The 22,484-nt window shown below is 48.2% G+C and overlaps 1 protein-coding gene across 1 annotated transcript in view; it reads right to left on the bottom strand.

Annotated features, from left to right (window-relative positions):
- The window catches only part of LITAF (lipopolysaccharide induced TNF factor), a 39,478-nt gene extending 34,151 nt beyond the window's left edge, over positions 1-5,327 (bottom strand). Inside the window, exon 1 of the mRNA XM_083711844.1 lies at positions 4,720-5,327. The gene's annotated coding sequence lies outside the window, so the exon portion shown is untranslated. The remainder of the gene's footprint in view (positions 1-4,719) is intronic.
- Positions 5,328-22,484: the final 17,157 nt, after the last annotated feature.

The following is a 22,484-nucleotide window of genomic DNA, read 5'->3' as shown; positions in this document are numbered from 1 at the left end:
AACCTGAAGACCACTTTAGCTAATGGGGCCTCCTGCTGCTGCCGCGCCGGCAGAGCATGATTTCTGTTCTCATCCTGAAGCAAAGTTCTTAACCTGAGGTACTATTTCTGGGTTAGCTGAGTCTGTAACCTGAGGCGTATGTAACCCGAGGTACCACTGTACTGGAAAAGTTCCACCCAAAAATAAAGTTCAGAGAAGCAATCCTTTGCTAACAAATACAATCTGGGTATTGACGTCTAAACTTTCTCAAACTGTTCTGCGCTTTGTGACACAAAAAATTGCCACATCCTTGAATATGCAACAGGAAGATTTGAATGTCCTTTAAAAAAAAGGCTATTGAGAACAAACAACTTTCATGACCGCTACTCACTAGCAACCAATTCATTTTTTAAAAAACCCTCCATGGAACGACTTCCAAGCTGCTAATTTTGGTGGAGGCGTCCCAATTTTGCATGAAGCCCCCATCAAGTCATTCCTTCCTTCTTCTAAGCCAGTGGTTTCCAAACTGGGTAGTACCACCCCTTGGGGGGCAGCGGGAATACTTGTGGGGGGGGGGACAGACTAAGAGGCAAGTGAGGGGCCACTGGATGTGCAAATGACTACCAAACTCTGGAAAGCTGGGGTCACTGGATCAAGTTCATTAATTTCGTTGAATTAATTACAATAAATAGTTTGGGTTTTGAATAAACCTGCAATTTATTTTTACTTCTTTAAATTTGATGGTGTTGTTATCTGTCAGGGTGGGTGTTGGAAGCAGGTGAACAATAACTCACAAAGCGTCAGTGAACTTCGTTCTTCATTCAAGGAAATAAAAGGGCTCAGGCCTAGGAAGGACAGCAACTCTTCCCAGGAAATCTCAGCCTAATGAAACAGTTGTGAGGACTGAAGGTCTCTGCCTTTCCATTGCTCCCTAAAGCTCCTCCTCCTCCAGGGTTTTCCCCCAAGCAATCTGAGACTATGCTAGCATGTCTGTCTTTGCTTCTCCCTCTTCATACCTCTGATGGTACTGGGAGAGCTGGCCACAGCAGTGGGTGGGACCCCATGGCTTCTTCAGCAGCCTGAATCTTCTCAGCCTTTTGGCCTCCCTCCTCTCCAGCTTTGACTTCTGCCTCTGGTCCATGACTGCTCTCTGTCACAGCCTCTTCCTGCTCACTAAGCCCTGTTACCCTTTCAGCTTCCAACACTTCCTCCCCCAGTCAGTTTCCTCTTATGACATTGTTGTCCCACCAACACTCCCCGGGCTCTGAGCCTTCTTCCCTTGGGGGAGGTTCCCTAGCTGGTGCCCCCACCCTTCTTCTGCGTCCAACCAGTCCATAACATCACCTTCCTTAATGGGTCATGCAAACTGCTAATTTCAATACTGCTTGTTATAGGGTAAGGGGCACTGGGGGTGAGTTTATGGAACCAAGGGGGTGGTGGCATGAAAACATTTGGGAGCCACTGCCCTAAGCTGTTCAGCCTGTTTGGCAACCAGAGGCATTCAGATTTTGTTTCACCCTTGAACTGATGACCCGCAGAATTTGGACATTTCTCAAGTCAAGCCAGGGCTGGACAAAACTGTCTTTCACAACACAAGGCACCTGCTGCCTACCTTGGTTACAAAAATGGGGTGGACGAAACTGGAACGATTCACAGCAGCACAACCGCGAATGCTTGGAAGAGATTACAAAAGGCAGCTCAGAAGAAAAGGTTTCTGTTGCACAAGGCTTCTTCGGAAATTACATATGACTCAGCTTCCCTCTGCCCATACTTATTCGGGGGTTGCTTTTCCAAGGAGCAGGACCCTTCCCTCAGCCCACAAATGGGGGGAAACCGACAAGAATTACAATGGGGAGGAGGCTGTGCTTCAAGAAAACAGGTTCCTTCGTTGCTCAGCTTCTGCTCATCAATGTGAATTTCAACCTTGGGCTAAAGGCCAGAGCAGCAGCATTCAAAATTTGCCAGGAGCATTTTGCACCTGGCTTTCGGCCACTTGCAACCAAGTGGAGATGCCCGAGTACAAGGATGGTGCCTGACGTCTCTCCACCGTCTGGAGGTGCATGCCTGGGGATCCTTGGATCTGGACCATTTTCATACACTAATTCCTCATCCTGTAGAATTCTATCAGCTCTGTTTTATCTGCACAATCAGAACGAATTTCAGGAATCAAAAAGCCCCCTTGGCCCAGAATGGCATCTAGACATTTGGCACCTAGGTTATATATCCGAGTTTCTAACACTGCGTAGCACATAGGTGGGTTTGCATACAGTAGGTCCCAGGTGTTATCACTGGACCCCTATGTAAGAAGAGTGTGCTGGATCAGGCCAATGGCTCATCTAGCCCAGCATCCTGTTCTCACAGTGGCCAACCAGATGCCTGCGGGAAATCCAAGGCAGGATCTGATCCCAAGAGCAACACTCCCCCCTCCTGTGCTTTCCAGCAGCTAGGATTCAGAAACATTGCGGTCTCCAATGGGGGAGGAAGCACAGGTATCATCTTCATCATCATCATCATCGTCATCATTTTATTTATATGCCGCCTTTCCACAGTTAAAACAATGCTCAAGGCGGCTTACAATACGAAAAGATTTTCATAGTTACATACACAGCAAAGTAGTCATAAAAATAAATAATAATAATAAAATTTTATTTATACCCCGCCCTTTCCAGTTCAGAAAACCGGGCTCAGGGTGGCTAACAACAAATTTTAAACAATTGATACAACAAAACCCCAGCATAAAATACAGTATAAAACTTGAACAACAATAAATTCAGAATTTAAAAAATCAATTTAGGGGGGAAATCCATCTAGTAAACATTAGATGATCACCAGGGCTAGCTGGCTAAATTAGTCCTATTTGGGCCAGCGTGGAGACCAGGGGAGAATTAGCTGTGGGATCCCAGAGCGGGTAATCTTCATAAAAAGGGGAGGGGGAGGGAAGGAAGGGGCATAAAAGATCAGGCTAAGTTCAAGTTGAAAGCCAAGTGGAACACGTGAAAAAACTACATAACCAAACTGAACAATTTCCACATAAAGATACAAAAAACTCATATCAATAACAGCAAAAACTCCCGGCAAAACTTTTCCCCAAAACATTCCAGTCCTTGCTGGGCAGCAGCAGCAGCAGTTCTTATGAAGCCTGCCAGGCCCCACCCTGGACCAGGTGGAGAGAGGCAGGAATGGATGGGGCCCTCAGGCTCCCAGCGGATCGGGCATCCTGGCTAGTAGCCACCAACAGCCCTCTCTTCTATGAATTTGTCTCTTTTTAAAGCCATCAAGGTCACTGCCTCCTGTGGGAGGGAGTTCCACAGGTTAACTCTGCCCACGAATTGCCTTGAAAACACCAGGGAGCCACTGTCAGTTGACAGTATGGAGTCAGATGGATCAACGGTCCAATTAGATGGGTCAATGCATACATTTCATACATTTGAAGCAGCTCCCTACCCCCAAATCCTGGGAACTATAGCTTACCCCTCCTAGAACTACAACTCCCAGCACCCTGAACAAACTACAGTTCCCATGGTTCTTTTCTTGGGTGGGTGGGTGTGCTTTAAATACGTGGTGCGTGGGCAGCCTTGGTTTCTAAACAGGCAGCTTCCTTTGCTCGGAAACATGAAGAACGTTAGCCAAGAGGAGAGTCACCCGTTGAGAAGAAGCCAAGTGCACTCTATGCACCACATATTGCAACGCCACATGGGGCTAGGGCTGCCAAATCCAGCAGAGCCCCGGAGCTATTGCGTATCAGAGCTTAGTTTCACAATCTCCCCCTTCCCCTTGTTGCTGGAGAGAAAGCAGAGCGTCTTCCAAAAGAGAGAGAGAGAGAGAGAGAGAGAGAGAGAGAGGAGTTCACTTGCCAATCTTCGTTTCACCCCCCCCCCCCTCCAACCCCTGCTGAGGATCCCAGAGCCTGGCCAAAGGAGAGCCACTGAAAGGTTGAGGTCAGGTTCTCATTATTCCCTTTAATGAACTCCTCGCTGCCCCCAGAAGCTCCTCGCAAACCGCCTGGCCATCTGGCATACTTGACCAGATGCAAAATTGGAGGAGAGGCTAGCAGCCTAGACACACACACACACACACACACACACGACCCCATCTGCCACTGCTGGGCTTGGGAGGAGCCCCCAAAGTCGCCCCCAAACGCCCTCCTAAGTTGGGAAACAAAACAGAAAAAAAAACCAATCACCTCGAGCTGCCAATTTGGGTCCCTGCATGTCTTTTGGGTAAAACTCCCAGCGGACTCAGTTTGGCAACTTTCAGGTGGGTCCCATTCCGCAGAAAGCTAGGGAAGGATCGAGTTTCTCTGCCCCAGCTCTGAAAAACCCGACGGGGGATGCTGCCTCGAAGTACCCAAACGCGGAGTCCAACCCCGCCCTGGTCCGGGTGCGCGGACTTGTCTTGTCTTCCACATTTAGAGACCCCCTCACCCCCCAACATCCCCCTCCATCAATTTCATCTCTGCAAGCCTCTTCTCCTCCGCGTCCTCCTCACCCCCAAGCTTGGGACTCCTCGACGCGCCTTGAAGCTTCGGCGAAGAAGCCTAGCTGACGCAGCTCTTCGCTGCCACTCCCGTCTAGGGGGCTTTGTTGCTGAGCCTGCTCCGACCCACCTGCCCCAAACCCACGGCACCCCCCAGGGACAGAACTTGGCAGAAAGCGAGCCCAGGAAGATCCTGCAGTTTCGTTAGGGAGCGGAGAGAGAGAGACGCAGAGCTGCATTGGCGGCCGCCACGTCTGAACTTACCTGCCCTAGTTGGGTGGAGCTGCTCTGCTGTGTCCGCTGGGCTTGTTGGGCCGTCGAGGAAGCGCCGGGAGGTTTTGGGAGCCTTCGTGGGGGGGCGGCGCCCAGCCACACCCGGTGATGTGACCGCCCCCGGCCCGCCCCGGCCCGCCCCTTCGTCGGTGGAGAAGGAAAAGCGCACGACGGCTTACCGCTTGCTAGGCTCCGCGCGGGCGCACCGGCTGCGCGCTGCCTTGCGCAGGATGGCAGCCCGGGGGGGGGGAGGTCCTGCAAAACCTGTCTACTCGGGAGTCAGGCCCGGGGAGAGCTTGCTTCTTTCTCGGATTGGGGCTGGCGGGGTCCTCGAGCAATCTGCTAGACGGTGGAGGCGCCGTCCCATCGGGGCTCACTTTGGAGCCTGGCGCGCCCTTCGGACCAGGGCGCGTTGCCTCGGAATTCTGACCCGCTGTGGATTGTTGTTGTTGTTGAGTCGTTTAGTCGTGTCCGACTCTTCATGACCCCCTGGACCAGAGCACGCCAGACACTCCTGTCTTCCACTGCCTCCCGCAGTTTGGTCAAACTCATGCTGGTAGATTCAAGAACACTGTCCAACCATCTCGTCCTCTGCCGTCCCCTTCTCCTTGTGCCCTCTCAGTGGCGTAGCGTGGGTTGTCAGCACCCGGGGCAAGGCAAGTAATTTGCACCCCCTAACCCGTGGATTTGCGCCCCCTAACCCTAACCCCCAGATGTTGCGCCCGGTGCGGCCGGCCCCCCCTACACCCCCCACGCTACGCCACTGTGCCCGCTGTGGATTAGCTGAAAATATATCCAAGCATCCGCTCTTGCCAAAGGAAGGGGGCGCAAAGTGGGATGCTGGCGCCCCTGGAACTGTTAAGAGACTTAAATTTTAAGAACACAACCGCGGGATCAGCCCATGAACCCCGATGATTTGTGTGCTGGAAAACGTACTATAACAACAACAACAACAACAACACAGTGGTACCTCGGGTTAAGTACCGGTACTTAATTCGTTCCGGAGGTCCATTCTTAACCTGAAACTGTTCTTAACCTGAAGCACCATTTTAGCTAATGGGGCCTCCTGCTGCCGCCACGCCGCCAGAGCCCGATTTCTGTTCTTATCCTGAAGCAAAGTTCTTAACCCAAGGTACTATTTCTGGGTTAGCGGAGTCTGTAACCTGAAGCGTAGGTAACCCAAGGTACCACTGTAATAATAATAATAATAATAATAATAATAATAATAATAATAATAATAATAATTTATTTATACCCCACCCATATGGCTGGGCTTCCCCAGCCACTCTGGGCGGCTTCCAACAAAATATTAAAATACAGTAATGCATCAAACATTAAAAGCTTCCCTAAACAGGGCTGCCTTCAGATGTCTTCTAAAAGTCTGGTAGTTGTTGTTCTCTTTGACATCTACTAGGAGGGTGTTCCACAGGGCGGGCGCCACTACCGAGAAGACCCTCTGCCTGGTTCCCTGTAACTTGGCTTCTCGTAGTGAGGGAACCGCCAGAAGGCCCTCGGTGCTGGACCTCAGTGTCCGGGCAGAACGATGGGGGAGGAGATGCTCCTTCAGATATACTGGACCGAGGCCGTTTAGGGCTTTAAAGGTGAGCACCAACACTTTGAATTGGCTTTTGAGACAGGCATCTACACTTCTGTTTCTAGCTGTAGCGAATATAACGTTTTAAGTGCATTATACAAATGTGACACTAGATGGCGATGGTGAGCTTATGGCAAATTCAACATATTTTTCAAAACGCTTTTTTAAAAGAAGCATTTTCACAGTGCTTTTTAAAAAAATATGTGTCTAGATTCCACATGTGATTGTTGTATTTCTTACGCTGGTCATTTAAAATAAGCCAAGAGATTTTTACTTTCGTGCTTGCCGTTTTCCATAGAATCCAGTGCCGATTACTGAGTAGGCAAAGTAGGCCCTGGCTTATGGGCCCCACACCTTTCAGCAGCCCTGCAACAATGGATCTAAATTGATTTATTGCAATTGTTGGTTGGTAAAATAAAAAATGTCTTAGGAGATAATTTGTGAGGCCCACCCCCCAAGATTTTGACAGCCTAGGGGCCTCCCCAGGGTTTAATCCAGCACTGATATAATCACAGAACTGTAGAGTTGGAAGGGACCATGAGAGCATCTAGTCCAACCCCCTTCAATGCAGGAATCTTTTGCTTGAACCCATGACCCTGAGATTGAGTCTCGTTAGCAATTGGGTGTGGATGTATCAGTGGTTAGCCTTGTCTAGGGTACAAAATCACTAATGAATTGCGGGGGGAAATGTTTAAATGGAAATTGACAGGTGTCAAAATGGTTATTTATGTATGCCACTACTGCAGCCCGCGTTTTGTTAGCCCAAAAACGAGAAACGAGCGAGGTCCCAACTAAAGAAGAATGGTAACTTAAACTGTTGGAATATGTGCAGTTTGTGGAACTGGAACTAACATACAGAATAAGAGAACAAGAACATACGTTTAAAGAAAATTGGAAAATGTTTATTGGATATATGGGGGGGATTGTGTACATTTGAAAATGCTGGCAGCATTAAGATAAATTCAACAGTGTAAATAAGTTTTGGTGGATGTAATAATGGAATACTGAATGAGTTAGTTTATATAAAATATGCAGGGATTTATGTTATGCAAAATGAACCATGGAAAGAGAAGAAGGGAAGTTTTTGATATTTTAAGGATGTTTCAATGAATTGTCTAAATTGTAAAATGGAAAATTTAATAAACATTATAAGAAACAAAACAAAATCGCCAAGCACCAGCATTGCGTATATGCAGTGTGTGCTTCGAGAACACAGGTCTCTGCCTGCAAGGAGCCTACACACCAAACCTTTAAAGCATATGATTTCTCCCTCAAGGAATCCTAGACACGTTGGTACTTTAAAGGCTGCTGGGGTTTATAATTCTGAGGAGTAAACTACAGGGTCCAGAATTATTTGAGGAGCTTAGGCTGAGAGGCAGTGACTGGCTCAAGGTCGGCCTGGCTTCTCTCTCTATAATCTTATCGTTACATTTTTCTCTTGCCCTTCCTCTCAAGTTGCTCAGGACAGTCCAAGCGCCCCACTTTTTAAACCTCACAACAACCCTGCGAGGTAGGAGAGGCAAAGAGGTTCAACCCAAGGACACCCAGTGTGACGGTGTGATTTTAGTCAGTTACTTGACATGCCACTTTATACTTCGAGAGGAATTTCTAAGCTGTTTGCAAATCGCAACAAAAAGGAATCAATATAAGAAAAAGAAAAACCCAATACAAATCCCACATTCAAAATGCAACAACACTGCCACTACCGTTCCAGCATATTGCCACATTTTAAGTACCATAATTACACATAGCTAAACAATGTTACATAAGCAAAACGTGTAGGAGCCGCAAGGAAACAGAGATCCTGGGTAAAATTGCAAAACGTATCAAGATACATCAAAATGCAACATCAAATTACAGTAGAGCACATACATTTCTTAAAGAATACCCCCGAAAGGCACATAATTCGGATTCCCCCCAGTCACAGATCAACATTCTCTAGCCACGGTGCTCTGAAATAAAGGCATGATTGAAAATTAGGGGAGGGGAGAGCCAGGATATATGTAATCCAGTACACCCCTAGTCCTCCCCACCCCCTGGTTTCAGTCTTGCTCCAGCCTCTTTGGATGGGATTCTCCCCCCCCCCTTCTCCCCTTCCACTTATAGGAGCCAACTCCAAGGGGCCAAGGTCCCTTCTCCCCCCCCTTAAAATATTGAGGGGGCCACATTACCCCCCCCCCCAAGTTGATGGGCATTGCCATTCAAATGGTGTGTGTGATTACTATTGATTTTGCAGGGCGCTGCTTACCCCCACCCAATATTTAATTCAAGTTGGCACCCCTGCCTTCCAAATAATAATAATAATAATAATAATAATAATAATAATAATAATAATTTATTATTTATACCCCACCCATCTGGCTGGGTTTCCCCAGCCACTCTGGGTGGCTTCCAACAAAATATTAAAAACAATACAGCATCAGACATTAAAAACCTACCTAAACAGCGCCGCCTTGAGTTGTCTTTTAAAAGTAAAATAGTTGTTTATTGGTGAGGGAACCTCCAGAAGGCCCTCAGAGCTGGACCTCAGTGTCTGGGCTGGATGATGGGGGTGGAGGCGCTCCTTCAGGTCTACTGGGCCGAGGCCATTTAGGGCTTTCAAGGTCAGCGCCAACACTTGGAAACGTACTGGGAGCCAATGTAGGTCTTTCAAGACTGGTGTTGGTGTTATGTGGTCCCGGCGATCACTCCCAGTCACCAGTCTAGCTGCTGCATTCTGGATTAATTGCAGTTTCCGAGTCACCTTCAAAGGTAGCCCCACGTAGAGCGCATTGCAGTAGTCCAAGCCCCATTGAGCCCAGTGGGGCTTAAATGGGAATGGGCCATAGCTCAGCAGTGGAGACCTGCTCTGCATGCAGTCGGTCCCAGGTTCATTCCGCAGTGGCAAATCCAGGTTAGAGACCTCTGGCAGAAACCACAGAGAACCACTGCTGGTCACTATAGATGACACTCAGGAGGGTGGACCACATTGGTCTGACTTCCTAGGTTTCTATGGGAACAGAATTTTAAAGGGACCCCAAGGGTCATCCAGTCCAGCCCCCTAAAATGCAGGAATCTCAACTGAAGCTTTCAAGACAGATGCATGACCCAACCTCTGCAGAAAAACCTGGGCTGCAAAGTGGATTGAAAAGAAGACTTGCCTAGGTGTCGGTCGTGGGGCTGGGATTCTTTTAATACTTTTAGAGACCAGCAGAGGTCAGTTCAGCTCCAGAGATGAGGCAGAGGAGGATCTGCTTTGGTGAGCTGGCTGAAGCCCAGCCCTCATCCTTTGTGGATCTAGCAAAAGGCCTGCTTCATTTCAGCTCTAATCGTAACCTTATTTACCTGGGAGTAGATCCCAGTGAGTAGACATGGTTAGGAATGCTCTGCACATGCATTTTTATTTGTTGCAACGTTCATTTCTTCCTCTGAGCCTCACTATGACCCTCCTGCTTTGGAGACCTAGGTTCCCCCCCTAAAGGCATCTACTGGTGGGGTCCCCTGCCTGAAAACCTGGAGAGCTGCTGACATTCAGTGTAGGTAACACTGAGCGAGATGGACCAACTTCCAAAGGGAAGCCTGTAACTCGCTCTACGTGGGGCTGCCCTTGAGACTGACCCAGAAACTCCAGCAGGTGCAGAATGCCGCAGCGAGACTCCTTACGGGGTCCTTGCCGCAGGATCACATTCACCCGGTGCTATACCAGCTGCACTGGCTCCCAGTGGAGTACAGGACCAGGTTCAAGGTTCCTTTAAAGCCCTATACAGCCTAGGACCCCCGTACCTATGGGACCGCCTCTCCTGGTATGTCCCATGGAGGACCTTAAATACGGTCTTCAAATAAAATGTCTTGGAGGTCCCGGGCCACAGGGAGGCTATGCTGGCCTCAACCAGAGCCAGGGCTTTTTCGGCTGTGGCCCCAATCTGGTGGAATGCTCTGTCACAAGAGACTAGGGCCCTGCAGGACTTGACATCTTTCCGCAGGGCCTGCAAGACAGAGCTGTTCCACCAGGCCTTTGGCCAAGGTACAGTCTGACCCCCTCCTTCGATAACCCACATAGAACTCTAGCCCAATGGTGGCCATTAATTTGATTTTGAATTGATTTTAGAAGGAATCTATGCTTTGTACGCCCCTTCATGGATCACTGCCTTGCCGTGGCGAAGGGGCTTGAAGAACTCAGAGAAGCTATGAACTATGCCGAGCAGGGCACCCAAGATGAACAGGTCATAGTGGAGAGTTTTGACCAAACGTGATCCACCTGGAGGAGGAACCGGCAAGCCACTCCAGTATCCCTGCCAAGAAAACTCCATGGACAAAGACAACAGGCATATAAAAGATATGACGCTGGAAGATGAGCCCCTCAGGTCGGAAGGCGTCCAACATGCTACTGGGGAAGAGCGGAGGGCAAGTACAAGTAGATCCAGAGCTGATGAAGCGGCTGGGCCAAAGCCGAAAGGACGCTCAGTTGCGGATATGCCTGGAAGCGAAAGGAAAGTCCAATGCTGTAAAGAAAAATATAGTGTTTTCGAGGTTACCAGCATGAGTTTGAGCAAACTGCGGGAGGCAGTGGAGGACAGAGGTGCCTGGCGTTCTCTGGTCCATGGGGTCACGAAGAGTCGGACACGACTAAACGACTAAACAACAACAACAACATGCTTTGTACGTGGAAGGTTCTAGGTTCAACAACCCACAGTGGTGTTTCCAGGTGAGCCTGGAAACGTCACTAGTCTGAAATCCTGGAAACTGCTGCCAGTCAGTGTGGGAGAAAGATGAACCAGCAAAGTGACCATCTAAGTCAGTTTCCTATATTCCTGTTTTTACAGGAAGGATCAGTGGCAGAACATCTGCTCTGCATGCAGAATGTCCCAGGTTCAAACCCTGTTGCAGGAACCCCCTCCCCATCATAATTCAGTTTGTACAAACACGACACACACAAACACACAAATCAGACGTACATCGGATCTGTACTGTTCCACTCTTTTATTTTACACCATAAAGGAAGGACTATCAAAAGGGGGAAGACTTAACAGAACACAGCCATAATCCCCCAAGCGTACCAACATGTCCTCAGCCAACCCTACCCAGTTGGCATGCCAACCTTGATGGTCCTAGACAGAAGATCATTACACTCACAAAGGACCTGCATATGGAAGTGGATTCAGTACGGACTGAAACAAAGGACAGTGACCAGCCCTTCCCTCTGGGGGCAGGAAACAGTGAACTCCTCTTTGTCCTCAGGAATGAAATCACGGGGAGGGGGAAAGGAGAAACAGGTGACAAGACACTCAGGTTACCACCACAACTCCTCCCTGAACCCCTCCTCTTTGTGATGTGTCAGTGATGTAGTTGTGATGTAGTCTTAGGGGTGTAGCATGAGGATTAGTAGCTAATAAAAGTTGGGGTCTTCTTTTGTTCAGGGCTTCCATCTTGTTCCACCTTGTGGCAGGTGGGAGTCCTGTCACAACAGTCTTCAATAAAGACCAAGCTTACTGGCTGCTGTTTTGCTCTGGTATTCCTGGCTGGTGTCCTTGGTTTTTTTTGTCCAAGGGAGCCCTCAGATTTCTCCGTTAACAACCGCAATGGGGGTGGGAAAGACTCCTTGCCTAAAACCTGGAGAGCAGCTGCCAGTCAGTGTAGACAACACTAAGCTCAAAAGGCCAAAGGATTGGCTGCGCAGCTTCGTAGGTTGCTAGGGAGGTTTGGGAAAACCTGTGCGTCTTTCTTTCCTGCGCAGCAAAGCCAGTATCCTGAGCAGTGCCAGATTTACGAATAAGCTAAATAAGCTATAGCTTAGGGTGGGCCCCCCAAAAAAAAATCAAAGGGAAAAAATATAAGATTAAAAAACAAAAACCTACATACAGTAACAGTGTTTTGTGCTGTGTAGGCTCCTATGATGTAAGTAATGGGCCCCACCTGCTAGCCTTCTCCCTCAAATATCACTGGTTTGCTCATTTCTGTATGATAAAATACATATTTTGTTATGTGCAAATGGCTTTAGATACCTGTTAGGTCCATCAATTACCATACGGCATATATTCAACACAAAAAAACAGGGACAATTTGTTGTTGACAAACGACAACTGGACATATAAAGGGCCCCCATTACCTTCAGTAGCTTAGGGCCTCATCAAACCTCAATCCGGCCCTGATCCTGAGCTGGTTTCACAGCTCTTTGCCTCTTTTTGGCTCTGTGACAACATGAAGTCACCTTGCCCTCTCCCCTCTTTCTGGCGCCTGTTACCTGCACAAACTGTTAAGTGGAGAGGAGATGCCTGTCTTTGAAAGATTTCACCATGCACTAAAACAACCTTCCACGCCCACCTCCCTCGCAGTTCATTCACTTAGTAGCCCAGGGGGCCAACAGCAATTTCGTTTGTTATTGCTGATTGACGCAAATGGCATGTTGGAGGGATAAAGAAAATGTGTTTGTGCTCCACGCCTCCCCCAGCCCAACACATTGCACGTTTTCCTCTAAGTGGAAGAGGTTGCAGCCGAAAATCTCATTGTGAGGCTTAATGGACATCTGACTCACAGCAAAAATGGAGGTCTGTATGTCAATGGATCTTGGATTTTTATGAATGAAAACAGGGTCAGAGATGTCCAGAACTCTTTGCCATCCCTTCAGGACCCCCCCCAGGGGACATAGGGGTTTTTTTGTTTGCTCTTTTGTTTGCTTGCGGTAGTTTATTTATTTGTTATGTACCGTATTTTTCGCTCTATAAGACGCACCAGACCATAAGACGCACCTAGTTTTTGGAGGAGGAAAACAAGAAAAAATAATATTCTGAATCTCAGAAGCCAGAACAGCAAGAGGGATCACTGTGCAGCGATCCCTCTTGCTGTTCTGGCTTCTGGGATAGCTGCGCAGCCTGTATTCACTCCATAAGATGCACACACACTTCCCCTTACTTTTTGGGAGGGAAAAAGTGAGTCTTATAGAGCAAAAAATATGGGATTTATTGCATTTATATGCCACTTTTGCCTCTAAGGGGCCCAAAGTGGCATACAGTCATACCTTGGGTTACAGACGCTTCAGGTTGTGTGTTTGTGGGTTGCGCACCGCACCAAACCCGGAAGTACCGGAACGGATTACTTCCAGGTTTCGGCGCTCGCACATGTGCAGGAACACTAAATTGCGCATTGTGCATGCGCAGAAGCACCGAATCGTGACCTGCACGTGCACAGACGAGGCGCTGTGGGTTGCAAATGCTGCGGTGAAGTGATGGACATTGAAGCAGGAGCTGATAATGCAGGTGAGCTGAGCACAGGTGAGCAGCAAGCAAGCTGCCGGCCAGCCCTGTGGAGCCTCCTTTTATTGAGACAAATATGCAAACCAGGCAGAGACATTTTGGGCTGTGACCTTTACACATCTTCCTGTCCTGAGATAGTGGGGTGGTACAAGGCTATTTTGTCACCTGTTTCCACCGCGTCGTTTTCCCCTTGACGAAGGAGACAAAAGGTCTCAGAGACAAAGGTTGCAGACGCGGCACCGCAGACTACTGAGACCACAAAAGGTTAGACAGAGGGCAAGATGTTCAGACAGCTGTGGCCTTATCTGTGAGGGGGAGTGTGCCCCGCACCCCAAGGTCAAGTGTGTGGGTTCCCTCCGGACCCCACTCCGCGACCATCCGTACACTGCGGGTTGTGAACGTGGCTCCCGCACGGATCACGTTCACAACCCAAGCGTCCACTGTGCATGGTTCTCCCTCCCCTCATTTTGTCCCCACAACAACCCTGTGAGTTAGGTTAGTCTGAGAGACAGTGACTGGCCCAAGGTTTGACCCAGTGAGCTTCATAGCTAAGTGGGAGAGAGGAGGGGACCTAGGCAGCTGTAGGTAGCAAGGAACCTTCAGACTTGGCATGTACTGTACTTTTCCATGTATAAGACTAGGTTTTTTTCCTTTTAAAATTATGCTGAAAAGTGTGGGTTGTCTTAGACATGGATAGTGCATAGGGTGGACGTTTGATTGGTTGCTGCCGTGGCTGTCAGCAGCGATTGGGCGTGTTATTGGTTGCTGCGTCAAGGGCTGTTGTTGATTGGCTGGTGCTGTGGGAATTGGGCGACCGATTGGCCGCTTCTGCAGGTGAGAGGACAGACAAGAGGCAGATTTTGCGCCATGGGTGGGCGAGCAATTTTCAGCAATCCCCTGTAAAAAAGCTCAACAGCCCTGTGCAATCCCTCCCAAAAAACCTCAACAACTCTGAGCCATCTCCCCCCAAATTTGAGTACCCCAAAATAGGGGGTGTCTTATACATGGGGGAGTCTTGTACACAGAAAAATATGGTACTTCATGGGGGCAAGACCTGCCAGAGTTGAGTTGCTCATTAGGCCTGGCACTCCTGTGCATATCCTGTTTTTGCTAATAAAGAGTTAATTCCAACTTGCTTGGTGTGATTTACTGCTGGCTCGCTCCTGTCAGCAGCCCAGATCCACACCCTTCTTGAGTGTTTTTGTCTGTGGGGATGTGTCCTTGAACTCTCTTCCCAATTCATTCATCTTGCATGGCAAAGGATACAGAGAAGCAATGATTCAGAGCTGTGGACAAGTATCTCACTCGTCCAAGAGGCCAGCTGGCCTCAAGTAACAAAATCACCATGCTTTGCAATAGCCATTGCTGGGCTCGTCTTGGCCTAGAGCAGAATTTTCCCTGGGGAAACAGTCAGTGACGCAGCAGTCCTGGTGCGCATTTGAGGGGTGTTAATCTTCCTCTACGCGACTTTCAATTCCAATTCATGCAAAGAGGAGGACAAACAGAATGAAGAGGCTGAAGTAATCCCCAGGCATTCAGTCGCATAAAATATTCTGTGGAAGAAATTTGATTTATCCTCTGCGATGCTCGTGGAATCCAAATGATTGCTATGAATATAATTACCTTGATTAATCTAAGTGCCGTAGCTGATTTCTTGGAATCTGTGAGTTTGGAGGGTTTTGGGTAAATAATATCAACTGTCGTGACATGATTTAACTCAGGCTTCCTCAACCTCGGCCCTGCAGATGTTTTGAGAATACAATTCCCAGCATCCCTGACCACTGGTTCTGCAAGCTAGGGATCATGGGAGTTGTAGGCCAAAAACATCTGGAGGGTGGAGTTTGCCTATGCCTGGGTTAGAGGGTGGTGCTGATAAAGCCAAGGTTGCAGGTTCGATCATAATAATAATAATAATAATAATAATATTTATACCACGCCCATCTGGCTGGGTTTCTCCAGCCACTCTGGGCGGCTCCCAACAGAACACTAAAAACAAAATAAAACTTCAAACATTGAAAACTTCCCTAAACAGGGCTGCCTTCAGATGTCTTCTAAAAGTCATATAGTTGTTTATTTCTTTGACATCTGATGGGAGGGCGTTCCACAGGGCAGGCACCACTACCGAGAAGGCCCTCTGCCTGGTTCCCTGTAGCCTCACTTCTCACAGTGAGAGAACTGCCAGAAGGCCCTCGGAGCTGGACTTCAGTGTCTGGGCTGAATGATGGGACAACTACACATTCCTGCATTGCAGGAGGTTGGACTAGATGAACCTCCTTGTCCCTTCCAACTCCAAAATTCTATTATTCTAATAAGACTGGATAAAAAAGAGCTCGCAATGGCCCTGATTCTGCATCGCTTGGTTGGAGAACTGCATCGCAAAATTCAGAGAACTGCAAATCTGAAAACATAGTTATGCTTCTATTCGCATATTCGTTCAAGAAGTACAAGTTAGGTAAGGTAAAGGTAAAGGGACCCCTGACCATTAGGTCCAGTTGTGGCCAACTCTGGGGTTGTGGCGCTCATCTTGCTTTATTGGCTGAGGGAGACGGCATACAGCTTCCGGGTCATGTGGCCAGCATGACTAAGCCACTTCTGGCAAACCAGAGCAGCGCACGGAAACGCCATTTACCTTCCTGCTGGAACGGTACCTATTGATCTACTTGCACTTTGAGGTGCTTTCGAACTGCTAGGTTGGCAGGAGCAGGGACCGAACAACGGGAGCTCACACCATCGCGGGGATTCGAACTGCGGACCTTCTGATCGGCAAGTCCTAGGCTCTGTGGTTTAACCCACAGCGCCACCCGCGTCCCACAAGCTAGGTAGTTTTCCATTAAAAGATCCCATCCTAAATTGCTTGGGAGAAAGCTCCCATCCCCCGGAAGCATGCGCACACGCAAGGGTCATGTTGGGATCACACTTATGACTCTTCCGTCGCAGCCTTGAGAAACGCCGGTTTTGCTTCTCTCCTCCAGGCACGCCTCAGCAGCAGCAGCATCAGGCAATTAAAATAAAAAATGAAAACCCTATTTACAGCTTAGGTATGTTAGCGTCATCCATGGGCTGGTTTTTGGCTGCTTTAATATGACAGCGGTAGCGTGGTGATTTGGCTAGGATTTGAGATGTCTTACATGCTAAAGCATTCAAGCTGCAACCTCCACTCTGGGAAAATGAGGCCACATGCATGCCCTGACGTGAAGGGTTTGCCGCTGACCCGGAAAAGATTCCTTCCATTCTCAGCCAGCCATCACCCCAGAGCCATTGAAACAGCTCCCTGTGCCTCTTCTGTCTACAAAGCTGGCAAGACTGTCTGGGAAAAATCTGAGACCAGTGAGACCAACCGTTTGACAAAGACTGGAGTAAATTTATTATTTATTTGAAAGAACATTGTAAACACTTCACAACACTAACAGGACTGGCTTAAAGGTTTGTCGGTTAAAATTAGAAACTTATTTACAATGTTAAGGAATTTCAAAGGAAAAGGAAAGTTAGATGAGAAATGCGGGTGAAATTATAATTGGAAGTTGGAAAGTCAATTGGGATGGATGGGGGAAGTCGTTGACTTGAGAGAGTCAGAATACAGTGGTACCTCGGGTTACATACGCTTCAGGTTACAGACTCCGCTAACCCAGAAATAGTACTTTTGCTTCAGGATGAGAACAGAAATTGCACGGCGGCGGCAGGAGGCCCCATTAGCTAAAGTGGTACCTCAGATTAAGAACAGTTTCAGGTTAAGAACGGACCTCCAGAACGAATTAAGTTCTTAACCTGAGGTACCACTGTATAGGTAATGTAAAGTTATGTAAAATCACACGGTATTTTTTGAAAATGAAAATGCCAATAAATATAATAATAATAATAATAATAGAAACAGCTCCCTGTGCCTCATTTGGGCCTCCAAACTCCAGGGTCAAAGCAGCAGCATCTCTTTTGATCCCATAAAGAGCAGGAAGCTGTCTCCTGTGGTATACTGAATGCTGGAGGTGCAGCTGCTTCTTTTAACTGATCTTGCTCGGTGTCCCTAACTGATTTATGCAGACATGTAGCCAGAGAAGCGCTCTGCACATGGAACAGGGCAGGGCCAGCCCAAGACATTTTGGCCCTTGAGGTGGACCACAAACCACACCAGGGAATAAATTTCATTTCACAGTTTTTTTTATCATCTGTATTTTGAATTATATATATATGCGTGCACCAAAATCTTTTAAGGGTTTAGAGGCTCTAAAGGTCTTAATCTGACCCTGGGAGAAGTTATGGGCTTTATAGGTATGTACACAGCCTTTGTGCCTTAGGACTGTGCCTTTTACGTGCTGTGTCCCTGGCTGGGAGCCCGGGTGTCTTTGCAACAGGGTTTTTGTGAGTGGTGTGGGTGTGTTTGTCAGGTGGTGAGATGAACAAGGAAAATTGGGCTGTGCAAGACGGCGGAGAGGTGGCGAGCGAGGAATTCGGAAGCCACATGCCAGCTCATGTCGCAGCAAATGGAAGGCAAACATGGCTTGGTCCCTGAGGACTGGATTAGGCCGTCCTTAATCCCCTCATTAGCTTGGAAGCCATGCGCCTGCCATCAGACCTGATCTGTCGCCTGACAGAAGGCCCGCAGAAGAAGAAGGCTGGTCTGGCTTTGCCATCTCAGCAGAGGAGCAGTGGCGTAGCGTGGATTGTCAGCACCCAGGGCAAGGCAAGTAATTTGCGCCCCCTAACCCGTGGATTTTAGTAGGGGCAGAGAGCTGCGAGTGCAAGCGCGCCCCCCCAGATGTTGCACCCGGCGCAGCCGGCCCCCCCTGCACCCCCCACGCTACGCCACTGATTCAGAGCACATCCAACGCACTTGGAAAGCACATGGCTCTCCTCCCCCGAGAATCCTGGGAAATGTAGTTTGTTAAGGATGCTGAAGGGACGCGGGTGGCACTGTGAGTTAAACCACAGAGCCTAGGACTTGCCGATCAGAAGGTCGGTGGTTCAAATCCCCATGACGGGGTGAGCTCCCGTTGCTCGGTCCCTGCTTCTGCCAACATAGCAGTTCGAAAGCATGTCAAAGTGCAAGTAGATAAATAGGTACCACTCCAGCGGGAAGGTAAAGGGCATTTCCGTGCTCTGGTACGCCACATGACCTGGAAGCTGTACGCTGGCTCCCTCGGCCAATAAAGCGAGATGAGCACTGCAACCCCAGAGTCGGCCATGACTGGACCTAATGGTCAGGGGCCCCTTTACCTTTAAGGATGCTGGGAATTGTAGCTCTGGGAGAGGTGAATTGTACACCTGGGGCCCCACTCAGTTTTGTCCCCCGGCTTCACCCACCCCTGGCTTGTCCTGTGTCCCTCGGGAGGCTCTGAAGCTCTTTCCCTGCTTCAGATCTCCTCTTTTTGCAAGAACACCCAGTTATATCAGCACCCCCATCCTTTCTTGCGCAGGGCTGCCATTCTTAGCTTCTCCAGGCTCTCCTCCCCCTGTTCCTTTCACGCCGCCTGAGTCTGCTGAGTGCGGCATCCAAAAAAAGAGCACCCTTCTAATTAAAGCTTGCTGGTTTGGCTCCAGCATCGCTCCCTCGGCAGCCGGCATTTTCTGACCCATTTTTTTCTCTTTTTCATCTCGCCCTGCAAGGACAGTTTCAATTGCTTGCTGGAAAGAGATGGGAATCTTCCGGCTGCTCTGCGTTGGAGACTGAATGCTGGGGAAGTCAGGTCTTTGGCCAAGCATTCCTTATAAATAATAATAATAATAATAATAATAATAATAATAATAATAATAATATTTATACTCGCCCTCCTCAGCCGAGACTGGGCTCAGGGTGGCTAACACTAAGTATAAAAACAATTGATTAAAATACAACTTAAAAACAAGATTACAATACAACGTTAAAATGCAGCCTTGTCCTGAGTCAGACCATTGCGACCCTCACAGGGCTCAGCAAAAAATTTTCAGCAGGGACCGAGCAACGGTCCACTGTCCCTCAGGCCTTGTGGGGGGCCGGACTATATTTGTGAAATATACTCAGAGTCGCAAGGTGATTTCATGCTCTTTATTCAGCTCATAGTGGTGAGGAGGAATGAATGAAAGTCCCCTCAAAGTATCTGCTTTATATACATTATTTACACAATGGGCTGCACATGATTGGCTAATTCCAGAATTCTACTGTAAGCCAATCAGGTTGTGGACTCACTTCTATCTGGAGCATGATTGGGTGGTTCCTGCCAACCAATCATACTGCTGCATTGTTCTAGGACCAATCAGACTGCTGCATTCTGAATCCTATTGTTCTAGGACCAATCAGACTGCTGCCTTTTGGATCCTATTCAATTCAGTACATAACAATTTGGAAAAATAAAATAAAAACGAATGAATTCCTATGGCCCACAAATAACCCAGAGATGCATTTTAAATAAAAGGACACATTCTACTCATATCAAAACATGCTGATTCCTGGACCGTCCGCAGGCCGGATTTAGAAGGCGATTGGGCCAGGTCTGGCCCCCAGGCCTTAGGTACTATTTCTGGGTTAGCAGAGTCTGTAACCTGAAGCGTCTGTAACCCGAGGTACCACTGTATACTGTGTCCTTGTGTCTTTCTTAACCTCAAGCGGGTGGCGGGTCCTCGACTCACAACTCCCTGCTGGCTGAGGCTGATGGGAAGTTGTAGATGGAAACAGATGGAGGGCTCCGGGATGGTGAATGATGCCTTAGTCCACATGTGGCTGCATATATATTGCAATTTCCCACAGAGGTGGTCCCGTAAGTGTGGTGTGAGTGCCCAGCGAACTCTTGGCAATGTTAAAAACAACAACAACCAACCCGCAAAAGCTTTCCTCCCTCAAATGTGGGAATTCAATGGAGCCGGCTTCCCGCACAAGCGCTGTCGAAGTGCCACACTCAATATTCATCATGCAAGTTTAACTTAATGAGGGTATAAGCTCTGAGATGCTCATGACAAAGGAATACCTCTGGGCAAAGCTGATGAGTTTAGCATCTGTCATGCTTCGGGAACAAAGCTAATAAGGAGATGGGGACAGGCATCCAATCTGTTTCCGTGTTTTTGCTTGCCGCGATTATTAGAGTCCCCAGATATTCCGAATTGCCGTGATCCGATTTGGCACGGTGCCGACTGCTTCCGCGTAGAAGAGGCCACACTGTGCCAAATGGCGAGACTGGGCTCCCGTTTTCCTGGCTGCTTTTGCTTCTAGCAAAAGTACACTGCTGGTCCTGCGGCCCTCTGGAAGTTGGCCTGGAAGGCAGTGTGGCCACCAAGCTGAAAAAGATTCCCTACCACCCAGGGCTGGAACGAATCGCAAGCTGGAATTAAGATTGCCAGAAGAAATATCAACAACCTCAGATATGCAGATGACACAACCTTGATGGCAGAAAGTGAGGAGGAATTAAAGAACCTTTTAATGAGGGTGAAAGAGGAGAGCGCAAAATATGGTCTGAAGCTCAACATCAAAAAACTAAGATCATGGCCACTGGGCCCATCACCTCCTGGCAAATAGAAGGGGAAGAAATGGAGGCAGTGAGAGATTTTACTTTCTTGGGCTCCATGATCACTGCAGATGGTGACAGCAATCACGAAATTAAAAGACGCCTGCTTCTTGGGAGAAAAGCAATGACAAACCTAGACAGCATCTTAAAAAGCAGAGACATCACCTTGCCAACAAAGGTCCGTATAGTTAAAGCTATGGTTTTCCCAGTAGTGATGTATGGAAGTGAGAGCTGGACCATAAAGAAGGCTGATCGCCGAAGAATTGATGCTTTTGAATTATGGTGCTGGAGGAGACTCTTGAGAGTCCCATGGACTGCAAGAAGATCAAACCTATCCATTCTTAAAGAAATCAGCCCTGAGTGCTCACTGGAAGGACAGATCCTGAAGCTGAGGCTCCAATACTTTGGCCACCTCATGAGAAGACTCCCTGGAAAAGACCCTGGGAAACATTGAGGGCACAAGGCGAAGGGGACGACAGAGGACAAGATGGTTGGACAGTGTTCTCAAAGCTACCAGCATGAGTTTGACCAAACTGCAGGAGGCAGTGGAAGACAGGAGTGCCTGGCGTGCTCTGGTCCATGGGGTCACAAAGAGTCGGACATGACTAAACGACTAAACAACAACAACCACCCAGGGTATTAGGGCCTTGTTTTGGCTTCCCGTTACCTGAAAGCACACCCTGCTGGAATCACTCAAGCTGGCATCTCTGTGTAAAAGGATCTTGTAGCATGCTGGCAACAGGGTCCTCCATGATGGTGGCATTGTTGTTGTTGGCATCTGTCTGCCTTGAGAGACAATGGAGTGCGCCTCCGCGGGTGAAGGCATACTATTGCGTAAGCAGCACAAAAGTGGCCTTCCTACGGCACGAGCTTGGGCAATGTTTACGGAGGTTCTGGACTGCCCAGAGACAATAGGACATCCCTCTCTCTTTTTCTTTTCTTTTCTTTTGTTAGAGCGTTTATTAATTTTCCAATAAAAAACATCCAATTAACATATCAAATCACAATCCAATAAAAAATAAAAAAACTAAAATTAAAAAAAATCAAATTGTCTTCCAAATTATAATCTTAAACTTACTGCTTCCCGCAGTCTGAATTTCGAAGTGTATCCAAATCTCAGTCCTGCCTCTTATCTCTCATTGATGTTTTCATATTTCCATATCTCAATTTTATCTCTCCAAGCTTGTCTCTGGCTCTACGATCCTCAATCATATATATATCCATCACCAGCTTGGCTGCAGAGGTTGCAGGAAGGAGGCTTACAAGGCACCGTCCAACCATCTTAGGGACTCTATTCTGGATTTGTGTAGTTTACTCCCGAGCCTTTTCTTCTCCCTAAGATATCCCAGGGGGCAGCAGAAGTTTAGGATCAGAGTTTTCCTTCTCCTAGATGGGCTACCTTCCCAGACTGATGAGCCCCATCTGCCCCTCACTCCCCTCTATGGCACATGCAGAAACCATCCAAAC

Source organism: Podarcis gaigeae (genome assembly GCF_964106915.1).
Source record: "Podarcis gaigeae genome assembly, chromosome: 14".
NCBI classification, from domain to species: domain Eukaryota; kingdom Metazoa; phylum Chordata; class Lepidosauria; order Squamata; family Lacertidae; genus Podarcis; species Podarcis gaigeae.
This window is presented reverse-complemented; position numbering and strand designations above follow the sequence as displayed.